Raw genomic sequence first — 13,543 nt, 5'->3', positions numbered from 1 at the left:
CCCTAAACGGCTCATGAAACAACAGAAGCTTAATATACATGGGCAACCAACAATAACATACACTCAAGGAGAAAAATTTAAAAATTAACCTGCAATCAATAACACTTTCATATAACTACAAAAAAGACTGAAAGCATTTTCAGATTGAAAGCAGCTATAGCAGCATAACTTCACAGGTTACCAACCTTTTACTTGATTTAAAAGGCAAAAGAAAGTTGTAACTGCTACCATGCCATGTTATGGTTATCTGCAAACTGCTAATATCTACATAATTGTACTTATTAAAGCAAAATAAATCCTCTAACCTGGAAAAGGAGATTAAACTTCAAGACACAAAAAATTTTGCAAACAAGTGAAGGCATAAAACCTGAATATCAGCTACCAATGAGAACAGAGAATATCACCAGCCTAAAGCGTAAAAATAGCATGCTAGAGGCGCAAGCAGCTGTACCTCTGTTGTCCCCACTGTGTAAAATAATGTTTGATTCAGAGCCTCCAAACGTACAAGAAAGCTTGTTCCTCAAGCAACCTGCATTCATGAGGTTAGTCCAAAAGAATTGATCCTATTAAAAGAAGGGCATTACAAAAAGCCACAAAAACCGCATGAACAAATCATATTTTCGGGTAGCAAAGAGAGATTGTAAGGGCAACATTTCCTTTGTGTTGTTTCCCCATTTGGAACAAAACAGTATTTAGAAATTCAGAAATATCCCATAGATACAGGTGAAATAAATGTAGTGTAAGATAGCCAATATTAGATAAAATCAGTTTGAATGGTGACCATAAATAAAAAATAAATTTATGAGAACTAAAGAAGTGTATAGAAAGGGAGAGTTTATTATAATATTGAAGAAAAAGACCATTACTTTCTAAACTTGCTGTTCTGTATCTTAAGATCACAATCCATCAGCCAAGAATTTGATGTTTTAAACCATAATTGATGAACCAACATGCGTTTGGCCATGACCCACTAAGGCCTCCATTGAATTGAATTGGACGTTTTAATGGAATAAGTTTCTAGTCAATAGCAGTGAGTCAGTGACCATTTACTTGTATGGTTTAAGTCCTTTGTCCACTTCAAGGAGACATCATGAAGAGTATCTTATGCAGTGAGATGATAAGCTAGAAAATGGATAAAGCTAACACAATCAATGTTAGAAACTAAATCATATTAATGGTTAAATTTATCAATAATTTTATCCCATAAAATGTAATAATCTATATAGAAATAGATCACGACCTAGTCTTATGGTTCTATAGGCAAGATGCACAATAAGGGACCAAAAGGAAATGGAAATTGAGAAAAGCCTAAGTATGATTATTTTTTGGTTTGACTACTGTTTGTAGATGCTTTTCATTAACATACACATTTCAGTCCCTTTTCCTGAATGTCTGCCATTAATGAATGGAAGGGCTCAGTTATTTCAATTGTTTTAGTAATTAGACTGTAGGTGGAAAAAAATTATTCTACTGAAACATCTGACGAGGTGAGGTGAAATATTTTCAAACAAAAATAAGTAGAAAAAATTATAATAACCTTATACAGTAGGAAGATACATAAATACATAACATATCACATATAACAAAATTAGAAATACAATAAAACAGATTATGCGCGCATATTGTAAGGCATAAAGATAATATGTTTATATTGTCAGGCCAAAAGATAGAGAGCAAACATACAGGGAAAAGGAGCTGAACAAAGCATGATTCTTATAACACACCAATCAAAATAGTTAACCAGACTATTAGCTTACATATTATTTATAAAGCAACAAGGAAATACATAAATTATATGTAAAACTTATACACAAAGCATATTTATGAAACAGATATATTAAACAAAGCAGTTCACTGATTAACTTGTAAACTAATTTCCATAAACCGTATGGCCTTCAAGACCAAAGAAGTTCATGGAACTGAAGTCTTATTTACCTAACATCCACCTTTAGCAACCAATTAAAACTTCAACTCCATGAAACCACCGATCTTGAAGTTTTGGGGAGAAAACCCTCAAGGTAACTTACGATATTTAGAGTCTGGAAAAATAACAGAGAAAGAATTAACATATTTTAGTTTCTGTATGTATAGGAATGTAAAGACATTTGTCTGCACGATTTAATTAGTCACTCATGTTTTCCAAAGGCCTGCAGAAGAAAACCTTTGAGATTTCAAACGAAGCCCCTAGTTTTGTGGAGAACAAATTGACAACAGTATCTTAACTAAGAAGAATGAGAAGAAGTTCGTTTGTGAAACGACACCCGAAGCCTTTGGCAATCAGAGCAAGTGCATGCAATGCACCGCATTAATCGGAGAGAAAGATAGAGAAAGCGAAAGAAATAAAGAAAGATGGACGGAGGGGGAGATTGAGTGAGAGATATCCTATTACCGTAGATAATGCAGCTTGAGATGAATCGACTCCTCGATTAAAACCCTCGCTCGCAGATTGCCATTCACTGCGGATGGATGAATGGGTCGGGAAGGTTAAAAAAATCCCAGAAAGTAATCGCAGCCTAGGGTCACAGTCCGCCGACCCATCCCCCTCATGAGCAGCCTCCTTCCCTCGCCATGGCCGACGCACAGGGGCGAGAGAGAGAGAGAGAGAGAGAGAGAGGGGGGGATTTACCTTCGGGGCACGACGGTGGTGGTGGAGGTCACCGGCTGGAGAGCGAGCAGCGGTGGTGGTGGAGAGCGCCGGCGGGAGAGCGAGCGGTTGTGGTGGTGGAGGGCTGAAAGCGCGGGACCGCGGGAGACGCAAGAGACGAACGGAAGCTTCGGGACGACCACGATTAACAGCAACTAAAAGCAATCAAGAAACGGCTACTTCCATTCTTGGATGACCGACCGCTCCACCGATCATTTGAATTTTGCATTTAATTTCATTTGAAAGCAGCGTTTCTCGCGCATTTCATGTGATGGTAAAGTAAAATGTGGTAGACCCAGCTCGGCTTATATATATATATAGTTGCTTTTTCTTTTAAAGTTGAACATATGTTTATTTAATTTTTGCATGTTATCTTATTAAATTAATTACAAACAAATTATATTTAAATTTTTATAAAAAAATAAAAATAGTAACAAGCACCGACCCGCAACAATATCTACTAGCTAATATGTCCTATCAAGAAAACCAATGTTGAGCCATCAACAATATTTACAAAGTTGATTTTGAAATTTGATGAGCCGAATTTTCCAATGAATGCTTGAATCAACTTTGAACGGATTGGTTTGCTTTAAATTTTAGGCGACAGTGCTTTAAGGAGCCTAGCATAATTAATGTGAATAAAGATCATTAATGTGAATAAAGATCATGTAACTAGATCCTCGTTTTGGTTCTTGTGAGTGTTTTTTTTTTTCAATAACACCTAAACAATGACGGCCTACAAACATGCTTATCGCTTGGTTACCCATAAATATATAACTGTCTGCGGGATGACCAACCCCTGAGTCTATTGCTTGGAAGGCATACCTTAACGGTTGGACTACAAACGCATTTAACATCGGAGTTTATATATATATATATATATATATATATATATATATATATATAAAAGCTGACCCATATCTACAACTTTGAACACACCTAAAACCAAATCCCTGTGCCAATCCTTGTTCATAGCTTGACCCATAGACGGCACCAAAGCTCAAGGGTGGAGCCAAGGAGGAGCCTGCATGGGCCCTGGCCCCACCTCAAGATTTAAATATGCTAGCAGAAGAATACTTAGAACAACTCAAACTTGTGAAGAACATGATCATTAAAACTTAAAACGCCCATCATGGCCAATGTGATAATTTGAAATTATGTGTCAAGCCTTTCTCTTTTTGAAATGGTTGAAGGAACGTCACAAACTGTTGATCTTTGTGCATGCTCTGGCGAGTGGTTCAAATCTGAGGAGGTGGAGCCCTCTGTCACCAGAATCTTTGGCGACGAGAGATTTTTCCGCGATGGTTAAAGATAAAAGATTAAAATTTCATCCTTAAAGATCCACGTAAAGATTTTTACATGAAAAAAGAAATGCATCCTAAAAATACGATAAGTTTTGACTAAAAATCCATCCTAAAAGATCCATAAAAAGTTTTTCTCATGAAAAAAAAATCCATCCTAAAAAACCACGAAAAGTTTTTCCATGACTAAAAAATCCATGATTTTTTTTTCATGACTAAAAAAATCCACAAAATTTTTTTAGGATAAGGAAAAAATCCATCATAAATGATCCATGAAAAGTTTTTTCCATGAAAAAAATTCCATCCTGAAAATCCACGATTTTTTTTCCATGACTAAAAATCCATCATAAAAGATCCATGAAAAGTTTTTTCCATGAAAAATTTTTCCTTGATAAAAAATCCATCCTAAAAGATTCACGAAAAAAAAATCCATCCTAAAATATCCACGAAAAGTTTTTAGAATGAGCGATCTCCGTGACGACCATGGGCATAATTGTCTTTTCTGAGAAAAACTATCACATGCAGCCAGCGTTGAGGGGGCCACTTGTCCAATAATCCCGTTTTCCAAGAATTACAGTTAAAAAAGTTCAAAACAGAAAATCAAGAACGCAGATCGCACTAACCAAGGAAGGGTGAGGAGGTTCCCCAAGAAGCAATTCGCCAGGACTCGACATTCCACCCTTCAGTGGTATGGCGTTTTCCCTGGTTCTTGCTGCCATCCTTTGTTTGTTTCCTCTCGCTGCGTTAGTGATCGTGAAATCTCGATTTTCTTCTGACTTGGCGCGTCTGTTTCATCGTTGCCACCGACGTGAATGTGAATGTATCCTTGGATTTCTCGGTTTTGCTTCGGTTGGCGCTTTGTTTTTGTGGTGATTCTTCGATTTTGTCTTGGTGGTTGCGCTGTTTGGGTCTATTTAATGGAAGACCGATGCGAGAAGTTGATCACGATGTGTCTTGATTTCGTCTGCTGTTCCTGTTCTATTTGTGGTCGTTCTGTTTGCTGCATGTTGAAGCTGTATTGTTGTATCTTGTTCCTTTTCCCAAGCTGCTTGCTTGGAGATGGTCCTTTTAGTTCTTTTGATCTCAGAAAAAAATTGTGTTTACTTTGATTGATTGTTTATCTAGACCTGTATATTCAATTTGAATTTGTCGGATGGTAGTTTCTGGATTTTACTTTTGGTGGCAGTTCTGGCTTTTCTCCTTTGTTTGCTCAATTTTGGTATTCTAAAAGCTCCCGTCTTCCTTGATTGAATTTGGTTGGGAAATAAAGTAACTCAAGGCCTATTATCCATGCCTTCATCAGAATCTGTTTCACCAGACGGGAGGCTTCTTTTGCATGACGGCGTTTGTGCATGGCAACATGAGCAGCACCTTTCTCTTCTTGAAATGGTTGAAGGAACGTCACAAACTGTTGATTTGGGTGAACAATAATAGAAAGCAGTCTCAGAACGAGCATCATGCTGCGTGCATGCTCTGGCGAGCAGTTCAAAGTTGAGGAGGTGGAGCCTCCTCTGTCACCAGAATCCTTCGCGACGAGAGATTTTTCGGCTGGTGGCATTTCCTCCAGAACTTTGGATTGGGATGCCAAGTTTGAGGATAATCATGTCGAAGATGTTGAAACTACTCTGAAGGAAGCCCTCTCACTGAACTATGAGATGCCTTTCTTCCCCTCTCTGGTGCTCTACTCTACTTTGAATCCCCTTTATGAAATATTCTCCAAATAAACAAATCCAATGCTGAATTTTAATGCATGATCAGGTGGGGGCGATGAAAAAGGTGGGTGAATTCAAAACAGATTCTTGAAGGAATCAAATTCACGTGAATGGAAGATTTGTGTGCGTTGGCAGGTACTGGCAGTGGCCCCTCTGCTCAGTCTGCTTTGTTCATGCATGGCTTCTTCCAAAACATGAACATGTCATTTATGGAGTTTGTATACAAATTTAACTCTACCAACAAAACCAGCTGCGAGTTAGAAAATCTACACACACTCACATAGTCATATGCATGCTTGAAGGCATATTCAACACACACATGCACATGCACAAACATGTCTTTACCTCCCCAACAAGCAGTCCAGATCCACTTAGCTGTTACATTGATTTATCATCCTGTATTTTCTACATCTTCCATATATGTACAAACAATTCGCATTAAGTATGATCAACCTTAAGTTTGATCACAAACTTGAGGGATGTTAATTCGACCAAAGCAAGGTCGGGTCGACCAATGACCTGTCTTCGTAGTTCGTGGTTAATTTTCCATCATCATCTATACATGGATCATGCCAGGCCAGCTTATGTGCTTCTCGTGACCTGGGAATCCATGGGTGTTGTACATAGGTACTGCACTTTTTCATGGTTTTGTCGCTAGCTAGGTCTGGTATCAGCATCAGTTGATGAACGCATCTGTTTGCTTCCCATGTGATTTACATTATACAATCTGCTGCAATTTGTACATTTAAATATTGCTTTTGTTTTGAGGAGCATAGTGTACGTATAGATGTGAGTGATACCAGACAGGTGACTATGCTACTCATCTCCAGGTGTTCCGTGGGATTGATATACAAAGTTTGATACCCAAGATGACTAAATCTATAGCTGATAAGGTCCAGCGTCAAAAAGCTCGATTTAAAAGCCAGAAGGTGCAAAAAAATACAATGTCTATGCATTCTGTGAGTCTCTTGCGTGAAGCTATCTTACCCAAAGCAAGATCACTGGAACAGCTTGGTTTAAGAAAAGGTACAGTATCTAGTTGGGTAATTACCTTTCTGTTTGAAAATGATGTTCTTAGTCTTCTAGTAGACATGTCTGGATTTGTTTGACTGTCTTACTATGTTTGTATGTCTTAATCATTCAGCATGATGCACGTGATTAGTAACACTATGTTTAATGGTATTTACGATGTGTAGATATACTAATCATTTCCTTTTACCATATCGTATTTGCAACCCAACATGCAGTCAAGTTTTCTGAAGGCAGACAGACCTTGATTAAGAACTTTGAACATTCTCTTTCCTTGGTGGATTGGAACTATTATCCAATTACACAGTTTATACAGCAATAACAGCATAACAACAAGGGAATAATGTTGGGACTGTCATTGAACTAGAATTTCAGCAAGAGTGAGATGTGCTGGTAGACTTCAACTTCAACTGCTAAGGAGGCTTTTTTTTCTTTTTTTGTGGCCTGCTTCTCTTTCCATATCTTTTCATCTTTATTTCATTTTTTATACTGACGCTTCAAATAAATGTTTTTTCTCCTTCTTTTCATGTAATTTTTTACGGTCTGGACAGTTTCAACTTTCTGAAATGCTCAAGTTCATTGGGATGAATTCTGTGTTTGTTCACTTCTTCAGAATATTCGATCTTGCTTTTTTTATGACATATTTAACTACTTCTGTTGTAAAAGAGCGTTACTATTATTGGAGTTAAATGAACAAATTGATTATATATTGCCTAACTTCAAAATTTCATGTGGTAATAAATATGTTGACAATTCCTATGAATGCTTGTGAGCATGTTTTTTTTCTCTTTTTTAGTTTTTGTTTTTTATAAACTTCACATGTTTCCTTTTTCTTTTTTCTTTTGGGTGAGTTGATTTCAGAATTCAATGAATGTGAAGCATAGAAGACTCACCTTCTGTTTGTGATTTGACAGAGGCTGCCAAGGAGTGTAATGCTATCCTGGACACAGTCGAAGATGCATTACCTTAAAGGCTTGCCTGTTGGTGTTTTTGGAGACTGCAAATTACAGGAGATGTTCCATAAGGCACTGGAATTGCTTCCTGTATTGTGGAAGAAGGCTATTGCTTCCTCCTATAGGCGTGCTCAGGTTAAGCCCTGAAATTTAGATGGAAATTGGCGGCTGCATTACTTTAATGTGTTCATTTTGCAAATATGAAGTGCATGCTCCCCAAAAATCCAACAGATGCACTCTCCCCAAAAATCCAACAGATGCACTCTCCCCAAAAATTCATCCTAAAGATCACGTAAAGATTCTTACTTCAAAAAAAAAAAATCCATCCTAAAAATCCACGAAAAACTTTTTTCCATGACTAAAATCCATCCTAAAAGACCCACGAAAACTTTCTTCCATGAAAAATCCATCCTAAAAATCCTCGATTTTTTTTTTCATGACTAAAAAATCCATCCTACAAGACCCACGAAAAGATTTTTCCATGAAAAAAAAATCTATCCTATTTAATCCACGATTTTTTTTATGACTAAAAAATCCAAGAAAAATTTTTCCCTGACTAGAAATCCAAGAAAATTTTTTCCATGACTACTAATCTATGAAATCTTTTTCCACGACTAAAAATCCACGAAATCTTTTCCATGACTAAAAATCCACGAAATTTTTTTCATGACTAAAAATCCATGATTTTTTTCCATGACTAAAAATCCAAGAAATTTTTTTCCATGACTAAAAATCCTTGAAAATTTTTTGCCATGACTAAAAATCCTTGAAATTTTTTTTCCATAAAAAAATCCGTAAAAGTCCAAAAAAAGTTTTTTCCATGGAAAAATTCCATCCTAAAAATCCACGAAAATTTTTCCTTGATAAAAAAATACATCCTAAAGATCCACGAAAAACTTTTTATTAAAACTTTTCCCATGACTAAAAATCCATGAAAACTTTTCCCATGACTAAAAATCCATGAAAACTTTTTCTATGACTAAAAATCCATGAAAACTTTTTTCATGTAAACTTTTTCCCATGACTATAAATCCACCAAAAAAATTTCCATGAAAACTTTTCCCATGACTATAAGTCCATGAAAAAAAATTTCCATCAAAACATGAAAACTTTTTCCATGACTAAAAATCCATGAAAACTTTTTCCATGTAAACTTTTTCCCATGACTATAAATCCACCAAAAAAATTCCATGAAAACTTTTCCATGACTATAAGTCCATGAAAAAAAATTTCCATCAAAACTTTTCCATGACTATAAACCCACGAAAAAAATGTTCCATGAAAACTTTTCCATGACTATAAACCCACGAAAAAAAATTTCCATGAAAACTTTTCCCATGACTACAAACCTCAATACTCAATCAGGTGAGAATAACAGAAGAGAGGAAGGACCCACCTCAGCAAACGTTTCCCGGAAATCCGATGGCCATCCTTCTCCATATCCACCTTAGGAAACCTATCGGGACGATTCGATGGCCCTATCATCTGGAGGATGGCTCCAAAATTGAGAGAGAGAGAGAGACCGTCGGGAACAGAGGAACGAGTTATCGCCTATTCACGGCGACTGCGGCCCGCTTAATTCATCTCTGCATTTCTGTGATTTCGCTGCCGGTGGAGATCATCTGTGAACAGGGAGCGCAGCTGGAGAAGCCGCCTGTTCACGGCGACTGATCCTCGTCGCCTTCCAGAATTCCGGTGGAACGCGAGGCGAAGAAGCAAAACTGAAGGAAGAAAACATCGAACCCTTTTTATCAAAAAAATCCACTTCAGTCTCAGAGTCCAACATATGCATTAAAGAGGAAAGGACATTGTGGTTATTTTACCATCCTGTGCACATAAGCCATCAGCTCACATCAACAGTTATGCTAGCCTTATAACATTCTTTCCAACCTTCATATAGCAGCATATTGAACGAGCCACACTTTATTTTGTGGTCTTAGAAAGTTCATTGACAGAATATTTAGATAAAATTGTTTATTTTTTAAAAACTTATTAACAAAATATCCAACTGATATTAATGGAATATTCTATCAATGAACTTTCTAGTTAACTTTAGCTTTTGGTAACGAAACTATATATTCACTCAAACAGGATTGCAATCCCTAATGTTGTTATCGGCTCTGTTGATATATGGCCTTGGTTGAATGTTGTAGATTGTGGTGAAGTCATTTATTAACTTTAGGGGTCACATTGAGAACCGTCTCAAATAAAACCATCTAGGAAAAGGAGAACAGTTAAACAGCAGGAGAAAAGATAATATCAGCGAATAAATGGCACCCATTGTCACCGTCCGCATTCTACACAAAATCAGAACAAATGCTTGACGGAATCTACAAGTATTACAAAATTTCTTTCCAACAAAAAAAGGAGGACAATGTGATGGATCGTTCTCACATATGCACAAAGATGCCCACTTGCCCTGTGCCTTCATCAAATATGGACAAACGGTAGAAATGCCCTATCATCTTCATCTTCATTGAACAAGAACCAATTACAAAGAAGTGGCTCTGGCGTTTTGCTGTGCTTGGTGTTGGGAGTATCAACAGTATAGAAGTAACGAAGGAGTGTTACATAATACAGAAAAAACAGAGAAGACATGAGAGAACAAGTCCGCTGATGGTGGTTCGGAACGACCTCAGCGGACAATATTAGCAGCTTACACCATGTTCTATATGGTGGTTCGGAACGACCTCAGAGAACAAGTTTAACATATAAGCGAAGGTGGTGCGGTGATGGCAGAAGGGTGTTGGTGGTCCAGCGATTGCATAAGGTCGACGGCTGGTCCAGCATCAGGTGAAAATTGTAGTCCAGAAATATTATTTTTTAAACAATTTTTTATCCAGTGAAAAGTTCTGTCCAGAAAACAGAATCTACAAGGTACTTCAAAATTATCCAAGATACCAAGTTCTCTGGGAAAAATGATATTAGCATGACAATAAAAATCAATTAAACAATCAAATTTGAAAATGAAACACAAATAGTTTACTCTACTTTGTTCCCACCTGTCTAATCACTCATTCCTTGCACTTTAAGCTTCATAATTCAAGAATTCAAGCAAAAATAAGCAATTTAAAACCACTAAGAATAGAAACACCAGCAAAATGAGGAAGACTAAGTTGAAACCTATGTTTAGTAACAACAAGATATAAAATCTCACACACAAAAAAAAAAACAAATCAAAACGTTATAAAAAGTAAAATATCATGTCTGTAGTTTGAATATCAGCATCTATAGATGCTTGCCAAATCCATTTGCAATAACCTATTCAAATCATCCTAGAACCTGAGCCATCACTTTTCCTAGTAAATGTGCATTATCTGATTTTCACACTGCCAGTGATTTTGGTTTATGAGATTTGCTTCATTCTATTGAGAAATAGTATATTGTCTGAACTACTGGTCTTACATTATTTGAAATTGTTGTACTGAAATCATGTTGTTGTTCAAGATCAGTGGTCTTTCCTGAAAATTTTTGGATTTGGATCTGGCTGTTAGGCTGGATCAATGGTTTTATCTGATATGAGAATTATAGGATTTGCATATGACTATAGATCTGGATCAGGATGATCGTAAGGGAAGTGGCGCTGGGAAAGCGCTTTCGAAACAATTTATTTGAATAGAAGATTTGAACTTTGACCGACTGTGGCAAAAGGAACGTCGTAAAGTAGACTGACAAAACTTTACCGGCCTAGTCTTCATGAGATAGTTTTGTGTCTAATAATAGAGCGATTCAATTGCATTTTGACAACAATAGTTCAGATCTTAGATTAAACCCAACATTACATACATAAATCAATGAGACAACAGTTTGCTCGGATATGAAGATTTAAATACGCTGTATGTCAAATGTTAGTGTGATTTCTGGAGTCGCTATTCATTTGGGTATAGACTAATGGCACATGACTAAAATTCATTGGACTTATATATTAATCAATGGTAACTCAATGGAGTGTAACTCCCTCCCCTTTTTCCGCCCTTGGTGTTCAGGGTTGCATGAGAACCTGAATGGAAAATAGCACACCCATCAATATGACACATGAGAAATAACATCCCATAGAAATCAAGTCGGATATCATCAATGAGTGTTTATATCTACACCCTTACTTTATATCTTTTTGCTAGTTTTTTTTGTGAATCGTCCATCTAAATTAAGTCAAAGGCATATATTATTCCTGATGGGTCCAAGGTATGACGTACCTGCTTAGACACGTGAATTGTAGAATAATTTATTGTTGATTTTTTTTGGGGGATGTAAAACCAAAGAAAAAAAGTGAAAGGATTGAAAAAAAGAGAGGTTTTAAAAGGGGTATATTTATTTTTTAGGAAGGTATGTTTTGTCATTTTTTATTGAAAAATAATTGCTATTCGATCAATTATCTTAAAAATTGAGCCTTGAAATTCTCGTCTTCTAAAAGTTAGATAACCGTAATGGCGGTGGCGTGGAACCTTTCTCCTTTTTTTTTTTTGTATTTATTTAGCTTTTAACCCAAAAAATCACACTCATGTCGATAAACTTTGTTACTTGCTGGCTAATACCCCTTCGTGTTTACTTTGGCTTGTGCGGTTAATGGGCTTCGAATCAGCGACTTGGTTTCCGCACCAGTTTTTACGTGAGCAGTTCCGAATATTTTATTTAGAGCCTATATTTCTTTATTGAATTTCGAACCATCCATGAAACTTTTTGAAAATGGAGAATACGGGAGAGTGCAGAGAACTTATGCGAAGTATTCGACTATGTCGATCCCATGCTCACCCTTAATTATAATATGTCAAAGAAGCGACTTCCAAAATATGCAAACATTCAGTACATTATTTATTTAAAATTAAATTTGAGCTGAATTCGAATCCAATTGGGTATTTATTTAAATTCACAGCCAAATTTGACCGATGTCATTTTTAAAATTAGAATCTGACCAAATTTTATATTAAGATGTTAATTTTTTTTCCACATATGAATTTTCTTTTTTGAAAAAAAGTATGGACATCCCTAACCGACGGCCTCCTAAATCTCAACTTGACAATGTCTTCACTCCTCTAATTTCCCATACATTAAAATGGTTAGAACGAAGCATTGCTCCATACTTCACTCCCTCATGTGCTTAGATTGGATATTCGAATCAACCTTGATTAATTGTTATTAAAATATTTGTTTTCCATAAAACATTTAAGGAAACACACTCAATGAACGTGCATACAGCAAAGAGACGCTTATTTTTTAAAATTTCCTTTTTACGCTCGAGGTAACAAACCACTTTATTTTACGTGGGATACACATACGTTATTTTATGTCTCACCCATGTTGACAACGTTTTTATATAGTTATGCTAATAGATTTTGACCATATTGGGATACGACTTCGTAATAACAATTTAAGTTGAATTGATCTCGAAGTTGAGGGTCCCTGCATAATCTAAGTACAGCTTCTGCATGTCATACTTTTTTTTTTTATTTGATCCAATCCTATCAGGGTTTGGATTCATAAACCAAGTCGTGCTCAAAGTCCAAACATAGTTGTTGATCATAATAGAAAAAAATTGGATTCAAATGTAGAACTATCAGGATTTGGTTCACATTTAAATATGTTTGCAAACATTGCTTTGCAACAATCATGGGACATATGAACCCACCATTATTTGAATCTGACATTATACACGCGAGATGTATTGTCTAGTAAATGAAGTAGTTCAGATTTTTTTCTTGTTTTCCCCATTGTTTGCCGAGTTCGTCTATTAAAAATATCGACAAAAGTTACACCGGGGCTCCAAATGATTGATATTTAGAAGTTTGATTAAATTCAGATTTTAAACAGTTAATAAATAACATAAACGATGGTATTTAAAAGGTCCGTCACTTGCAATCACAATTTACAACGTAACACGTGTAACAGACATAAGCAGACATGAAA

At 36.2% G+C, this 13,543-nt stretch overlaps 3 long non-coding RNA genes across 4 annotated transcripts; 1 reads left to right on the top strand and 2 right to left on the bottom strand.

Annotated features, from left to right (window-relative positions):
• Positions 1-456: 456 nt before the first annotated feature.
• Positions 457-2,829, bottom strand: LOC116261162 (uncharacterized). Of its 2 annotated transcripts, XR_004174247.2 has the most exons (4): positions 2,627-2,829; positions 2,390-2,456; positions 1,936-2,039; positions 457-529 (listed from the first exon to the last, which is right to left on the bottom strand). It is a non-coding gene; the product is annotated as an uncharacterized LOC116261162 (long non-coding RNA). The 2 variants fall into 2 exon arrangements; XR_004174246.2 differs by lacking the exon at positions 1,936-2,039.
• Positions 2,830-4,480: 1,651 nt separating this feature from the next.
• Positions 4,481-6,825, top strand: LOC126410402 (uncharacterized). Its single transcript, XR_007574328.1, has 3 exons — positions 4,481-4,633; positions 5,249-5,792; positions 6,488-6,825. It is a non-coding gene; the product is annotated as an uncharacterized LOC126410402 (long non-coding RNA).
• Positions 6,826-6,930: 105 nt separating this feature from the next.
• LOC116261163 (uncharacterized) lies at positions 6,931-9,419 on the bottom strand. The gene is made up of 2 exons (XR_004174248.2): positions 9,036-9,419; positions 6,931-7,782 (listed from the first exon to the last, which is right to left on the bottom strand). It is a non-coding gene; the product is annotated as an uncharacterized LOC116261163 (long non-coding RNA).
• Between the last annotated feature and the right edge of the window lie 4,124 nt (positions 9,420-13,543).

Source organism: Nymphaea colorata, chromosome 9 (genome assembly GCF_008831285.2).
Source record: "Nymphaea colorata isolate Beijing-Zhang1983 chromosome 9, ASM883128v2, whole genome shotgun sequence".
NCBI classification, from domain to species: Eukaryota; Viridiplantae; Streptophyta; class Magnoliopsida; order Nymphaeales; family Nymphaeaceae; genus Nymphaea; species Nymphaea colorata.
This window is presented reverse-complemented; position numbering and strand designations above follow the sequence as displayed.